Raw genomic sequence first — 15,670 nt, forward strand, 5'->3', positions numbered from 1 at the left:
CAGGAGCTGCAACCTGCTGAGGCCGCAGTGCCAGAAGGCAGCTCTTTCCCTCCTTTGGTTTGCAGCTTATTTTTTAAAATTCTCCTCAAGGGAAGAAGCGCTCAGACCGGGTGTTACCACCACACACATTTTCATTTCACCATGTTGGTGACGGGTCTTAGTCATATAAGCGCCAAACTTAAATTCAACGAGCTTTGGCTTTCCCCCACCACCCCCCCCTCCTCTGCGATTTTTGAGATGACTTGCAAGGAATTGGTATGCATTTGTAGCTCCGTTTTAAAATCTAACTACTAAGCAGAGACTGCCAAATTTCAGCCCACAGCAAATTCTTACAACTGAGCTGTAACCCTTCAAAACAGAGACTGCTAACATATGGTTGTGTCAGTGGGAGCTTCTGTAATGCAATTTATTGTTGTGTAGGCTCTTTCAAGCTACTACACATGAAAGGTAAAGGGAACATTTACTCTTCGATGGGAGTTTAATCTTAGATTTACCTCATTTGAAACAAAACCATCATTTGCATCTCTAATACATAAACAGTCACCTGTAAAGAGTGCTCGTGAATTGAGACATTTATCTGACTGTCATCAGAACCTTTGTTCCTGACTGGGGGTTTTGCCTAAGAAAAGGCGGCAGAATTCAGTTCTCTTCCAGACAGTATGCACAAACCCCGTTGATATCACTAGAAAACAGCGATAAATAAAGGCAAGCGCTCTCGTGAAGTGGAACAGATATTCACAGCTAACATGGGGCTTGCGCTAGGTTCAATCTGTTGCATGCATATATAATATATCATTTAATTCCTCTATGCTTTGCCTTCCATGCCTTTTTATATCTAAGCGTTACAGTGTATGGTTAAGGCTTCAAACAGAAGTAATCTCCTGTTGAAGTGAAAGTGCTTGATCCTGTACAAGCAATAAAAGATAAAGCTCTTCCACAAGATGGTGAAGTGTGCTCACTACTGAGCCTCCTCATCTCCACAGCTTCAGCGAAGGCATGTCCAGTGGTGCACACCATCCTTTGGTGTGGCCCGCTCCATCTCAGTCAAATTGGCACCATGAGCTCGTTGACACCACTAAGCACCTCTTCTGAAGGAAGGTATAGAGTTTTGGAGTTGAGGATGCTTTAAAAAAAGTCCTTTTACTCAGTTTAGGCGGGGTCTAGCAAGATGACAAGTGCTCTCTCCCAGACCGGTACTCGTGTAACATCCCACTTCAAGCCTGCTCACAGAGCTAGGACTTTTCCTATATGAGAAAGACAGAGACCCCACCACTTTCAGATCTTTTCCTTTTTTTCAGTTTGTGTAACTTCTACCTGCAAAGGCACAGCATTAAGTAATCACTGAGACCAGGCCATAATTCAAGAACCTGACCTCAAGCTCTGACCTACCACTGCCTCCAGCTGAATTCCTTAGCCTGAATGCAGGAGGTAGGTACCTAAAATACATCAACTTTGCGAAGAGCTTGCTCCAAAGTCTTGTGGTTCTCTTGAGGAGTTCTGAGTTGAGACACAGATTGCAGAAAATATTATAGATAAGGGGTTTTTTCCCTCTAGGGCAATTAATTTAACTTGAAATTTGAGTTGGCTAACACACTGAAAGATAGATTAGATATTCTTCTGTGATTCTGAAGTGGGACATGCAGAAGTACTTAGACTACATATTAAAGACTAGCAATTAGGGGGAAAGAAGTTATTTTAAATAACTTTAAAAGATGGACATGCCCCTGTTTTCCTTCCATTATGTGATGACTCTGAAACCTATCAATTGCCTTTACATACCATCAGTGGTAACTTTCAGAGCTGATCCTGTTATTAGAAATTCCTACCCAATATGTATATAAAGAACTTCCACGTGATTCCTCAATATCAAATACCCAGGAGACCCAGCTCCAGAGAGTCTCTATACAGAAGGCCATTTGCAAATGGCACCATATCTCTCTCTCCTGTAATACACATGATCTTCTCCAGCTAAAGTCATGAGATATTAAAAATTGCCTTTTTTTTTTTTTTTCAACAGTTTACTTAGCTGTCCTCTGACTACCAAGCAATGAGTGCCCTGGTTACTATAAAAGTCATGCACACATGTCTTCTGCCAGCATGGTGTCATGTCTTCTGTCAATGTGATATTTAGTACTCAGTGTTCCTATTATCTTCAAACTGGCTCTGGATTTGTTCCAAAGATTGCAATGTTATTCATGAAAACTTTGGTGGAGGGTTTACAGTCTGTTTGAGCAGTAGGTTGAAACAATGCAGGGTTTGGCAGAGGGAAGACGTGGGGATTGGGGTTTGGGGGGGCAAGACAGAGGGAGTTCATATCTATATGTGCCAATTATCAATCTGAGAGTCTGTGTTAATCTGTCTGGATAAAATAAATTCTGTGTGGTGAGGAAAATGTGAAGCACTGATACATGGAAGGAGGGAAATTGCTCTCCTAGACAGGAATCACCAGGAGAACTCCCAGACCCTCAAAGTCCCCTCTCTACTTTGATTATTTGCCAATTTATTACCATGTCTGCTTTTCCAAACAAGCAAATAAACAGAGCAGAAACCTGAAACATATCATATCAGGCTTCAAGATGAGACATTAGCAAAACTTTCATAAATGATAATTTTTCAGAGCTAATTTGGCTACTCCTTTGTCTCCCCAAATCCTGTCACTCTAAATCAATGTAAGAGCTACCCTCTCTGGATGGCTCAGTTTTACTATTACCAGAATTATTCAAGCATATTAGCAGACTTCTAGCCAAGAATACCTTGTGGTCTGATGTAAAGTCTTGTTTTCCTTGATTAAACCTCCATTTCTTATATTTGTTAGAACAAACAAGCAATTGAATATTTTATTAGAAAGAATATCATTTATTTTTGTTAGTTAATATATTTGCTCCATGGCAGAGCCTCAGGGGATGAATATTTTACTTCCTTGACAGCCCTAAAGGGACGACACTTACAGAATCTGATCTCAGCCTGTTCTAGCAGTCTGCAAATGGTATTTTCTGCAGTAGAGAGGCAAATTTTCAGATGCTAAGGGAACTTTTGCTGGTGGGAAAAAAAAAAAAAAAAAGCACCACATAATTTTCACCTTCTTATTTACCTGTTGTGGTTTTGGTATCTGCCTCCTTGTGACTGAACCCACACTTTTCCATGAATAATCAGTGTTGTCAATGCGACAGCAAACCCAAAGAGGCGTGCACACAGGTAGGAGCATTTGGCCCAAGCATCTGCAGGCTGTAGGATCTGTATTGTGGAGAAGGCTGGTGTGCAGGCAGGGACCATGACTTAGGTTATGGGGTGGGAACCTCTTCAAAGCATTCATTCTCCACCTGAGTCCTGTTTCTTTTTTTTCCCCAGACCTGTAACAGTAGGCAAAGGGAGACCTTGAGTATTTTTTCTGGCCAGTCCACACGACACACAGATGCTACTCTGCACACCCTACATGCACTCTCAGCTCCTCGCTGCCAGCCCTTGCAACAAAGGCCCAACATTTCCCTCAGAACAGATCATCTAGATACCTGTTTTAATAGGGTAATTAGCTTATCTCAGCTTGAGCAGTCTGGGCTTTGACTCATACATGTATTTGGGCTACTAGCAGTAAAGGAGTAAACTGAGTTGGTGCATAGTGTAGTGACTGGAGTTAAAATATTGATGCCATATTAAATTTCCAATCGTATCAGGACCCCACTGAGCTGAGTATGATACAAACACAATGTAGGAGACAGTCTGTACTATGGGGAGTTTAAAGTGTGACAAATCAAAGCACTCAAAGGGTAGGATGGGAATGTACCCAAGGCCACACGATGGTCCAGTAGCAAAGCCAGAAGAAAACCCAAGATTTCATGCCTTCCTTGCTAAAGCATCCAGAATCAGCCTATGAACTGGAAAAGGTGTTCAAAAGGATATAAAAGGGGATCCTGCTTAGGTTCAACCAGCATGTTCTTTCTTGCACTGTCTGAGCCATGGATCCAACCATGGAGCACATGGATGATGCAACTTCTCCATGACCCGCTGAGTGGAGAGGTACAAGGATGAGCTGCAAGGATGGATGAAGACAGAAACAAGCAAAATAAGTGATTGAACCGGGAACTTTGTTCCAAGCAATCAGGGTCTTTCCCAAACATCTATCACAAGTCCACCTCCTCTGGTCTGCACATCACCTGGCACCCAATATTTACAAAGACAAGTTTACTCAAGAGGCATTAAACTCTGCCAAAGGCAAGGATTCATTGAGGACTTGCTTCCTAACAAAGGCGATCCCAAATAAAAAAATGTAGTCCCAAACCTCTCTAAACCCTGAGTGTACATACTTCAGCTGCCTGCTATCTGTGAAATCAGATCTGGATTCAAAATGCACAGCTTCTGCTTGCCTTTTCTTCCCAGGAATGATACTGTAAGGGAAGAGGCAGTGTATTTAACACAGCTGTTATGCAGTTTACTGATTGCGATTATACAAGGAAAATGCTTTGAAGTAACAGCTTAGTGCAGAGTGACAGTAAACAAGATATAGAGATATACACAGATGAGAAGAAAAATAAATGGCAATTAGAATTTATATTCTAGGTGTAGAAAATGCCAGTAAGACCTCAATCTCCAGCGCCGAGACTCTGCATTTGTATTGCCACTTCCCTGCAAGGTCTCCAGGATGAATTAAAAATGGCAGACATCACTGAACCCCCAAACGGCACGTGAACATTAGCCTAGCTACACTATAGCCAAGACAAATGAAAAACAAAGAAAAGGGAAGCCCTATTTAGACCTCCTATGCTAATGCTTAGAGCTGACATAAGCACCTGCAACAGCATTTAAGTTCAAGACAGCGTTAAGCAATTCAGACCTGCTCTTGACTTCCAACACAGGGAACGCAGAGGTGTTGGGGAGTCTTCCCAGACAGGCCACTGTAAGGATATTTTTAAAACTGTCATTTCACCTGCCCACTCGTTGCACTGAGAACTAAGGACTGGCAGCCATGGATAACATGGGGCTGAGCTGTTCCTCATCATCTTGACAACATGCAGCTATGTTCATCTTAGATATGGGTACCCATGAGCGTACCTGATTCCAGGTCTGTAGGATTTGCTCAGGACTGACTAGAGAGTCCAGGACAGATCCAGGAGCAGAATTGAGCAGACTTGACCCTGAAGTAGAAGGTAAATGTGCAAGTAGAACACTCTAGTACCTCTCCCAAAGCCCATGTGGGATAGAAATCCTCCCAGGAAGGTCCCCGCGTGGTGTCCTAGGAGAGGTGGCAGTTTGTAAACAAATAAACTGAGCAGCAACTGAAGAATGGTCAGTAGAAAAACAATTTTGTCTTTTTGGGCTCCTCTTACATTGGTAGTGAACCTGCTTGCCATTAGCTTTCAGTAGTTGGGACAATGACTATACTCATTTTAATTTTCTAATTTCCACAAACGTCTCTTCTTGGACTAAGACACATCTGTGGTACTGGGGAAAAATGATGGGGTCAGATAAGGACCTGCCTTCAGGGTGCCCACAAGGACTCCTTCCTAGCACTGGCATGAGTGACAGCCTGTAAAATACCATAGAGTTAAGATTCACCCCCATATTAACTTCCTCACATTTCCTCCTGAGCATTCCTGCATCTGAAATCTGTAAAATGCCACCATTCCAAGGGGTAAAGCAAAGAATTATGACTTATTATGAACACTGTACACAGAACATTGCTCTCTTTTTTCCCTTTTGTTCCTACCTAATTCTATTTTTTAGAAAAATTATTAAAACTAATTGCATTATTTAATCTCATCACATAAAATCCTCCAGTGTTTCATTAATCGATGTAATCAAGCCAATCAAAATAGATAAAGGAGATCTTTTAGCAGGCTTTGATGAGATTTTATCAAAATCTCAGTGCATATTGTAAAGTCTTAGCATGCTCAGAAGCAAACTAACTGTAGAATGTGGAAGCTTTATCAAGCAGGCACTAATAAAGCAGATGATGCTTGGACCGTTTTAAGAGGCTCTCCATATTAAACTAATGACAGCAGTGGTTTTGTACTATGTATAAAAAATTCAAAAGCAAATGGAAATAGCGTTCATTTTATATACATAGAAAGATCACTATAAAGCAATCACTTTTTTTAAATAATGAAGAAGATACATGTCTGTGAGTCAGCAGACCATAAAGCCAGAATAGTGTAAGGAAAATGCAGTGGGTAATGTGAAGGTTATATCAAAACAGCTATAAGTGAAGACCCTTATTAAAAGTACATTTCCTTTTAAATGTAGTAGTTTTATTCCACATCTGAATCGTACATAAATATAAATGAGTAAGCTGTGTCTTGTGCAACACTGGTGTTTGCATCTCTCCTTCCCCCTTCAGGTCACAGCTCCCATTCCTCATGCTTTTGCACTGACTAATCAGGAGGAGTATGAGCGATTAAAATACTCCCATGAGAATGGAAATTAAAGGGGTGTTGATGTAATCCAACACCTTAAACCCAAGAAATATGTACAGCTGGTAGATGCTACGTTAAGAAACACGGACTGGTGCCAGGTTGAACGAATGCCTTACTGAACACTTTGGCCAGAAAAGATACAGCCAGCATCCCATCTAATGGACTTGGTAAACGTAGTATAAAATGCCATCAGTATTTCCCTATAGCTTCTGCCCCTTGCAGTTAGTTTGCTTCTCAGATATGACAATTGCAGAAGTAATTACTAATCCACAAATGCAAAGGCTTGTGGACACAGAAAATCCTAAACTCTTGGGTTAAACAATCCCTATCTGATCTAGATCTATAAACTGATGCAAGGCCACTGCGCCTCAAAGGAGGTCCTCTCCTACCACTCGCTTTCTAGCAGTAGTAGCAGAGATGATGTTAACATACTCTCTTGGACATCTTGTGGGCAGAAATAGCTTTTACTTGCCCAGAGACCTCCAGCTCAGCTAGTACCGGTCATCCATGAAACTCACCAAGTGCATGGCACACTATGAATATTGTGCCAGTCCCCAGTCCTTGTCCTGCCTTCTTCATTTTCACACGTGCCTGGACCAGCTGTGGGGTCACCAGCCCAGCCGGGATGAGGAGACACTGTGCAACACCCAGTAGTTAGGTGCAATAGTCCTTAGGATTGGATATTTCAGGAAACCTCAGGCAGGTTTGGGAAACCTTGGCTCAGTCCAGCCTGGCTTAGGAGACCCCCCAGAAAGTCACATCCCAGGGAACAGACCTTGAAGCACCAAAGAAATCAGTCTGACAAACAGAACCCATTGCCTGCAAAGCAGAGGGAGGTGAAAAATGAGCACTGCCTTCTCTTAGAGCTACCTCAACACTTGTTCCAACTAAAAACACTGGGAGTTTTCACCACTTTCTTTCATTTAAAGACTCTTAGGGCCAAATCATCCTAGCCCAGCTGGAGCTGTATTCTCCCCCTTTTTTTTTTTTCTCTCAGGCTACAACATGGAGATAGGCAACAGGTAGAGCTCAACATCAGCCATTTTCACAATGAGTTCAGCACTTCAAAAGGCACTGTTAGAGCTGAACAATGACAGGGATAAAATCCAGCGGAAATAATGACAGAGGAGGATCTTGGGTTTTATTTAAAATCAGGCAACATGGCACCACTTGATTGCTTAGAAAGCTGCTGGACTGAGTGTGTAGGTAGCAGCCCAACAACAGCAAAATCTAATGAATGCTGTAATTTTGTTTTATGTTGTGCTTTCATTTCAATTCTGTGTTGCAAATGGTTTTAAATGGAATTAAGCTTGTCTCCGTCACAAGCAGACTTTGTTTTTTTTCGCTTCTTTCCTTTATCCAAGCACCCAACAAATACAGCTCAATTTAAAAATAAAACCAGGACTGAGCAAAGGAAAATGTGTTAGTCACAGGTGTAGCTGAGCTCACCGTAGTTTGTAAAAAAGAGCGTGGGAGACCATGGATGAGCAGTTGTGGGCACCTCAAGCCTGATCCACCTGTCTTGCCTGTGTACTCAGAGGAGCAGCCCTACTCTACATCTACTGCAAAATTGGACCTGATATGCCTAAAGCAATCCCTTCGAAAAGGAGATAGAGGTTTGCTTTGAGAGAGTTATATTTACTCTTGAACTCAACTCTGCATTACCAGACCTCATCCGTAATCCCTGTGGTGCCAAAAAGTCACTTCACATTAGCTGAAATCAGAGCTTTCTAGTTACGGATGTGCAAGGTCAAACTATCCTCAAAACATTTTCTAGCAAGTTAAAACACTGAAAATATTCTCTGGAAAAATCAATATGGTTCCACTGAAGGGAGAGGCGTGCAGTCAGCAGAGGGTCTCGCTTATTTGTTATAGCCATTACAATCTGAGGATGAGTTTATTACATTAACTGGTTAATTAACCAATATAGCTTGTCATGTTCTAACTACTGTCATCAGAAGGAAAAGGTTTGTTTCATCTCACCATTCAGCCGTTAGAGGAATAGACCCAGAGATTTGGAGTTTGTGGAGGGGGGTGTTCCCACCGTCACAATTTTGTAATTTTTTTTTTTCATTCCATTGGAATGGTTTTTATCGTGTTCTTAAGATGCTTATTACATGAAGAGGAGGTATAAAAATTGTATCTGATTTTTTTTTTTTTTTTTTTTTTTACATCTTTAATTTAAAATAACATTATTGGGAGGGGGAGAAATTGTAGTGGGATGCTGGGATCCCAGTCATCCCAGCACGCCACGCCGCTGCTCTTTGGACAGCAATCACAGGAGCCCGGCAACAAGCTGTGGACGAGGTCCTTCCAAGCAGCAGCATCTGGCTCTCTGGCAAGCAGAACAGGCGGCCGCACCGATCACATTGGAGTTGCCCCTGGGTTTGTCACATGGGGAAGCTGCTGACGGACTGTCTGGGTTTCTCTGTCCTTGTCTCAATTACATTTGCTTTAGATACACGCCTTTAAGGGTACATAAAGCTCTATACCAAACCCTACTGCTAGTAGTCTCCACTTGCTGGTGCTCCACCATGCCTTGTGTTATGGTCAAATCAGTGGTTTTCTCTGTGCCCCCACCCAAAAGTGCCCCACAAGCCACAAGCTCACACCCAGAAGGATGCCCCAAAATGATATTCCTGTGAATTTAAGGCTCTCAGGATGCCGCATCAGCAAAAACCTGCCTGATGTTTTAACATAGTTGTGTTTTCATGAATAGCTGGTTAATCAAAAGATTTTCTGATTCTTTTTCGTTTCGTAGAAGCTTTGCCTGTTCATATTAGGGAAGGTAAATGTGTCCTTTCTTGCACTGTCAGCAACAAAACTGCAGGTGGTGGTGATTTCTAGGGCGCGGGGATCAACGCTGCCGGATGCCGGTGTTGAAACCAGCTCTGAGCAGGGGATGCGGTGTTTTACACACGCCTGCTCCCTCCCTCCTTCACCCTCTTCCCACTAGTGAAGCAATTTCAGCAGACACGTACAATAGTGGGCATTTTAAAAAAAAAAAAATAAAATAGTATAAACATAACCTAAACCTGCTCACATTAAAGCAATTAAGGAATTAAGGGATGTCACAGCATGTGGGGAGAACTAAGCTATTATTTTATTTCTTGATAGATAGTAAGTTCACTGAAAATTTGAGTGTCATGCCATTCAAAACTATTTTTGAGTGTGAGTGAAATTTGGAAAATAAAAAAGTCTTAATTCATTTGGATGTTCTTTCAACGAATACTTGCCATTGTTGCGGTTTTTTTGCCATGCCAGTGTTTGGTTTTTCTACTTCTTCTAAATGAAACTTTCTTTTTAAATTATTTTAAAATAGCATTTTCCTACCAAAAATAGACTAAAAAAAAAAAAGTTTTAAGTAGTCTAAAATAAAATATTCAGTAGCCAAAATATAAAATAATTTATGCCAGCTAAGCACAGTGTCTATGGCTTATTCAAAATCATATTTCCAAGGATTTTTACATTATCTGTAAAATCTGGGGGTAAAAAATATCTGTTTTCAGTTGCATGCAGTGCACTTTTATGCTGTTTTCTGCTTCAGTCATAAAATCAAAATGCTTCATCCACCCAGCTCTGTATGTAAGGTGCTCAAAACCCGACTGAAGGGTTTAGGATTAACATGCTGACTTTTCCATCAGCCAGACCGCTCCCTTCCGCACCAACTAAACAGAAGAAGAAGTTAGAAGCCCAAGTCTAGAGCAGATGAATGGGTTGGTAGTGGATGAGTTTTCTAAGAAATATCCTAACAGGACTCAGTTTGGGATGAAGTTCAGGGTAAAAGCCTGTCTGCACTGCTGCAGAGAAAAGGGAATCCCAGCTATTGGCCAGGTGACCACTTCGGGAAATCACAGGAGGAGGATTTTGGGAGTGAGAGCCATTTGGGGCTGGTTTAAGGCCTTTATAAAGATTCAGCATGGAGGATTTGCTGTCTTAAAGTGGAAAAAAAAAAAAAAAAGAAAAAAAAAAAAGAAAAGGCAAGGATAGAAACTGCAGGCTTTTTACAGTAAGAGTAGGGAAAGATGAAATAATTGAAGTACAAACTGACATTTGATGCATTTATAAATGTTCCTTCAGGACACAGATTGGAAAGTTTTTCACCCATGCTGCAATATTTTTCTTGGGTTTAATAAATTTGGAATCTAGTCTCTCCTTCCCACTCCCAAGCCAGACACACAGCGAAAAAAATGGCTCTAAGAGGAGGGCATACCCAGTGCCCCTTCCACAGCCACCGCTGCCATATTCCCCTAGAAATCAAATGGCTCTTCTTCACTTTCACTGTAAGGACACTGGTGATGTTAGTGCATAAAAGGAAGAAGAAAACATTTCAGTGAAAGGTGAAAATCCCCAAGGCTATTAATTCATATAACCCAAGATATCCTCTATGCTAGGGATGGGTGCTAATGCATGAAGATGCTGAGCTCCTGCTCAGCTGTCACTGCTTTCTGGAGAAGCAGGAATGGGAGGCTGCAGGGGAATGATGCCACCTCTAGCAAATTTGGGCACATCCCTCAATATTCTTCCATCTTTTAAAAAGGAAGAACTTTCCAGGGTATAAATTTGCAATCCTTTGGTTCACAGTGAGGCTTTCTTAAATACAACTGGTTCTAATTAAGGCAAGTAGGCAAATTAAGCCCTTGAAGCTGCACGGTCCTATACTTGCAGTAGAGCTCCCTAAAAGTTCAGGATCATGAGGTACACAGAGGGCAAAAGCAGCTCTTCACAAATGTTTGTGAGGCTCACTATCGGAATGAGCACCTTGCACTCTCGATCTGCCCCAGATGCGTAGCCACATGAATTTTTACACATCCTTCAGTTAAACCTGAGCAAAATTTAGCACTCTGGGACATCATGTGGAGGTGTCCATTTGCCCACTTCTCCATGGGTCTCTAAACCACATGAATGGTGCCTCATCAAGGACTGTAGAAGTGTTGTTTGAAATTCCTTCTCTGGAAGATGCTGTGAGCGTTACTTCCTTGGATTTTGAAGACAGGCAATGAAAAGCCTGAAAAAAGGATGTCGGTGTGTATGTGAAAAGCAGTTGAGGCACCAGACCAGTCCTCCCATAAGCTTTTTGCTTGACCTTAATTGGTAGGACAGTTCCTCCCTTGCAAAAGGGAGATGATCCCTATATCATCCAGGTGTGGTGTGAGTTAATTCATTAGCATTCGTAAGATATTCAAATGCTAGATTTCATAACTAGTGCTAATTAAAGTATTTAATAATATACAGAGTAATAACAAAAGTTTCATTCAGCATGATGTTCCGTTATTGGCTCACCCATAGATACCCAATTATTGGTCAGTCTTTTTTTTTTTTTACAACCCATAACATCCTTGTCTACATTTTTCTAAGGTCCCCAACTGCAATTCTCAAAATCAATTTACCATTTCCATTCCAGGCTGATTTTTCCTTCAAGCTTTTCAGTTATGCACAAGTTTGACAAAATGGCCACATTTGAAGCAAAAATGTACAAACTTCCGAGGCTCGCTGCCGCAATCTAAAAACCGTCTTTATGGGAGCATAGAGACCCATTTCTCTCAGAAATATTTTTCCTCAAAATGAAGGCCCACTCGGACTGCAAAATTAGCTCTTCTGCCTGAGAAACAGCTTGTACTCTATTTACTTTAGTAAATGGACTTGGATTTGTGATTTTAGTGCATGCAAAAAATCTGGAGTGTTAAAAGTCCTGTGTTTCATCAATAATAATTTATACTTCTCACACTGGAAAGCTTTTTTTAATGACAAGTGCAGGGTAAAATACAGCCAGTGGTGTTTATAGGAGTTCTTTTTTTTTTTTTTTCTAATAGGCTTTATATAATAACTCCTGTAACAATTAATCCAAGCACAGAGGCTGAAACTATCTACAATGCAAGAGGATACCATGAAAATAAAACATTTTATTAAAAAATGCACTCTGGTTTAAAAATCCTTAGTTATGTGAAAAGGATTGGCCTTCTTACTTTTGTAGAGGTTCTTTAACAAAGAAGTGCAGTAAGTTAAGGGGAGTTGGGCAATTATACTATTATACTATAATGTGCATTTCTTGATAAGCTTCTGTCAAAATTGGAAAGTTGCATTTCAATAAAATATTCAAATTGATGGTATGGCCTGTGACTGGCTGTACCACATAAAGACATGCTGCAGCTTGTCCTGAATTTCTCATCAGATATCAAACATGTAGAGTTATGGACTGCATAGACTAAATCACAGTAACTGCACTAAATATGGAGCTATAGAAACCTACTCCCAGCTCTATGCTCAGGTAGGAATCCTAGAGCAGTAGTTCAAAATCCTACAGGTAGTCCAAAAGCAAGCTATGACACAAGAAAAGTATGCTGGGGCTAAAGGCAAAATATTACAAGAACGAAGATGGGGCTGAAGTTACTGCTTTCTGTGTTTCACTAAAGACAAGAGCATGAACTGATGAGGTGAAAATATATACTCTCCTTTTCCTCAAAAGCAATACAAGGAAGAGATGTGTGGCACAGCAGCTCCCAGCTGGACATTCCTGCCCCGGCCAGCTCCATCTTCCTGCACATACACACACGCACCCACCCCAAGACTCTCCCCACACACAGGACTTGTGAGCACCGCAGCGATCACTACCACTGCTCCATCCTCCTCCTCCCTTCCGAAGAGCCGGTTTCTGTGGTTTCTCCTCTCCAGCAGACTATTGCCTTTACACCAGCCCCGATCCCAGCACTGCCCTGAGAAGCAGAGTGGAGACAAGCCAGAGCATTGGTCATGGCTCTCCTCCTCAGACGAGCACCTACAGCCAGCCCCACTCTCACCCATCCTTGCCAAAGCAAGCTTCAAATAAAGTGCCAGCATATTTTATCTATGATGTTATCTGCACATCATCCTGATGGGTCTGGCTTTATACATAGGAAAAGAACTTCAAGGCTCAGATGATATTCTCCACGTCTCCTCCATAGACTCAGCACAAAACACTCCCTAGGCAGACACGAGCAAGCAAGAATGTGCTTCAGGTGGCCAAACTAAGCCACCTCGGAAGGATTCTGCTCTCACTAATTGGGTTGTCGGCACCTCCTGAACTCAGACCCTTCTTGGTGTTTAATGTTGACTTTTCAATCAAGATGCCGCATCCATTGAGGCAGCCACATCACTGGTCCACCTAAAGGAGGCACCAAGGAATGGTCACAGTGAGTTCAGGAAAATGCATGGGCAGGGTTGTGTGATTTATACTCCTGCATTTCAGCTGTGGATGCAAAAAGCTTTAACGGAGGCATCACCTTGCACCAGGAAGGAGCTGAAGAACCAACTGCTACAGGTTAGAGCAGCTCAGACTGCAAATGTGGCTCTGCTGCCTAAACACAGGTGTCCAGTGTCACCTGAGATGTCCCCCCCCATGTCCCAGCCAACCTCCAGCTGCTGAGCCAGGGGGGCACAAATCTCCTGCAAATCCTCCTCCAGACCTACCAGTGCTATGTGGGTGTCTTGGGGACTCAAGAGCATCTTGGATGCTCCTGACAACCATATTCAGGCAACTGATTTGAACCCTGCGCCGTAGCAGTGTGTGGGGACAGGACACAGCTAAGAAATGTCAAAAAAATCCATCCAGAAGGCATTTATTTTCCTAAAAACCTCCCGCCAAAGGACCTCATCGCCATGTTTATCAGTGAGTGCACACGAAAGGAGGTTTTTTTTCTTCTCAACAACCTGTTGGTATTGGATTTACCTACACCATCAGTATGAAAATAAACACAGAAGGCAGCCGCACTTCCACGGAAAATCCTGCTGCGTCTGGTTCAAGTTCCTGCTTCGTAGACACAGGCATAAACCAGCGTTATCATTAACGTCCCCCTGACAGGGGCAGACTTCAGAGAAATCAGGACACAGTCCCTAGCACGGCTGTCTCCGGACAGGAAAATGAAAGCTCCAGAAACCCCTCTCCTTCTGTCAAAAATCCCTTCGCCAGCAGGAATCTGAGTCGGCGCGGGAGAGGGGGAGCTGCGGGGAGAGCAAGGATGAGAAGAAGGAGGTGGGCACGGTGCTGTCCCGGGGGACTCGCATCCTCCTGTACCATTAAGCCCGCGGGCAGATCAGCCGGGGCTCTGGGAGCAGGCAGGGGAGGGAGATGAAAGGCTCCTGGAAGGAATCAGGTGCCGAGGGTGGGCAGATGCTGCTAAAGAGCAAAGAGACCCGGCCAGGCTCATTTGTCTGGAAGGGAACCAGCAGGAACTTTCTTTTTATCTCTGATTGCGGATGTTAGGGTAGTTCCTAAAGGCCACAGCCAGTTTGGACCCCACCGCTCTGCCTCTCCCTGCCTGTGCAAGGAAGGAAATTGGCGGCGGTTTTTTGTTTGTTTTTTTTTTTTCTGCAGGTAGAAAAATCCCTTCACCGCGAGGGCCACGGACCCGTTAACTCCCGGTTGGGCTTTACTTCTCCCAGCAGAAACCCGGCTGGGTGATGTTTTGTCCATCTGTCCAACAACCAGTTGAACATGGCCGGGTGTTTCTGGTCCGAACCACAGCCCTGCCCAAGCCAGCCCTGCCTGCCTGCCTGCGCCGGCCGCTGCCCATCTCTGCCGGGGGATTAGCCATGCTCCACCTGGTCTGCCAGGGATTTAACGGGGCACCCCCTTGTCATGCGGGGTGAGCGGGGCACGGCCCGTCTGTCTGTCTGTCTGTCTGGGGATTAGCCTGGCCCCACCTGGGCTGCCCTCAGCTCTGCTCACCAGGGTAGACCCAGCCTGAGCAGCTCTCTTCTGCATGGGCTGGTGGGCCACAGCTGTCTGTCTGTCTGGGAGATATGGATGGGCACTGCTCTGCACATCCTACTACCACGTCTGGCTGTCTGTCTCTCTGGGAGAGGTGGATGGCACTGCTCTGTCCATCCTACCACCATGTCTGTCTGTCTGGGAAGGGAGGCTGGACGCCCTCATGTCTGTCTGTCTGTCTGGGAGGGCACCCACACACTGCCCTGTCTGTCCGGGAGGGGATGCTGGGCACAGCCCTGTCCGTCTGTCTGTCTGCGAGGAGAGGCCGGGCATTGCCATGTCTGCCTGTCTGTCTGCCGAGCACAGCCCTGTCCGGCTGTCAGAGAGCCCAGGCACTCTGTCTGTCCGTCCATCCTCCCGCCCACCCTCCGGGGACCCACCGTGAGGCCGCCAGACCCCCCTCCCCTGCGCGGGGCGCGGGGGGGGCGGCGGGGCGGGGCCGCGCCTGGGGCGGGCGCGCTGGGCACCGGCACCGGGCCCCCCCGCACCCCCTTCTCCCTTCCTTCTCCTCCCCCCG

Source organism: Athene noctua, chromosome 6 (assembly GCF_965140245.1).
Source record: "Athene noctua chromosome 6, bAthNoc1.hap1.1, whole genome shotgun sequence".
NCBI classification, from domain to species: Eukaryota; Metazoa; Chordata; class Aves; order Strigiformes; family Strigidae; genus Athene; species Athene noctua.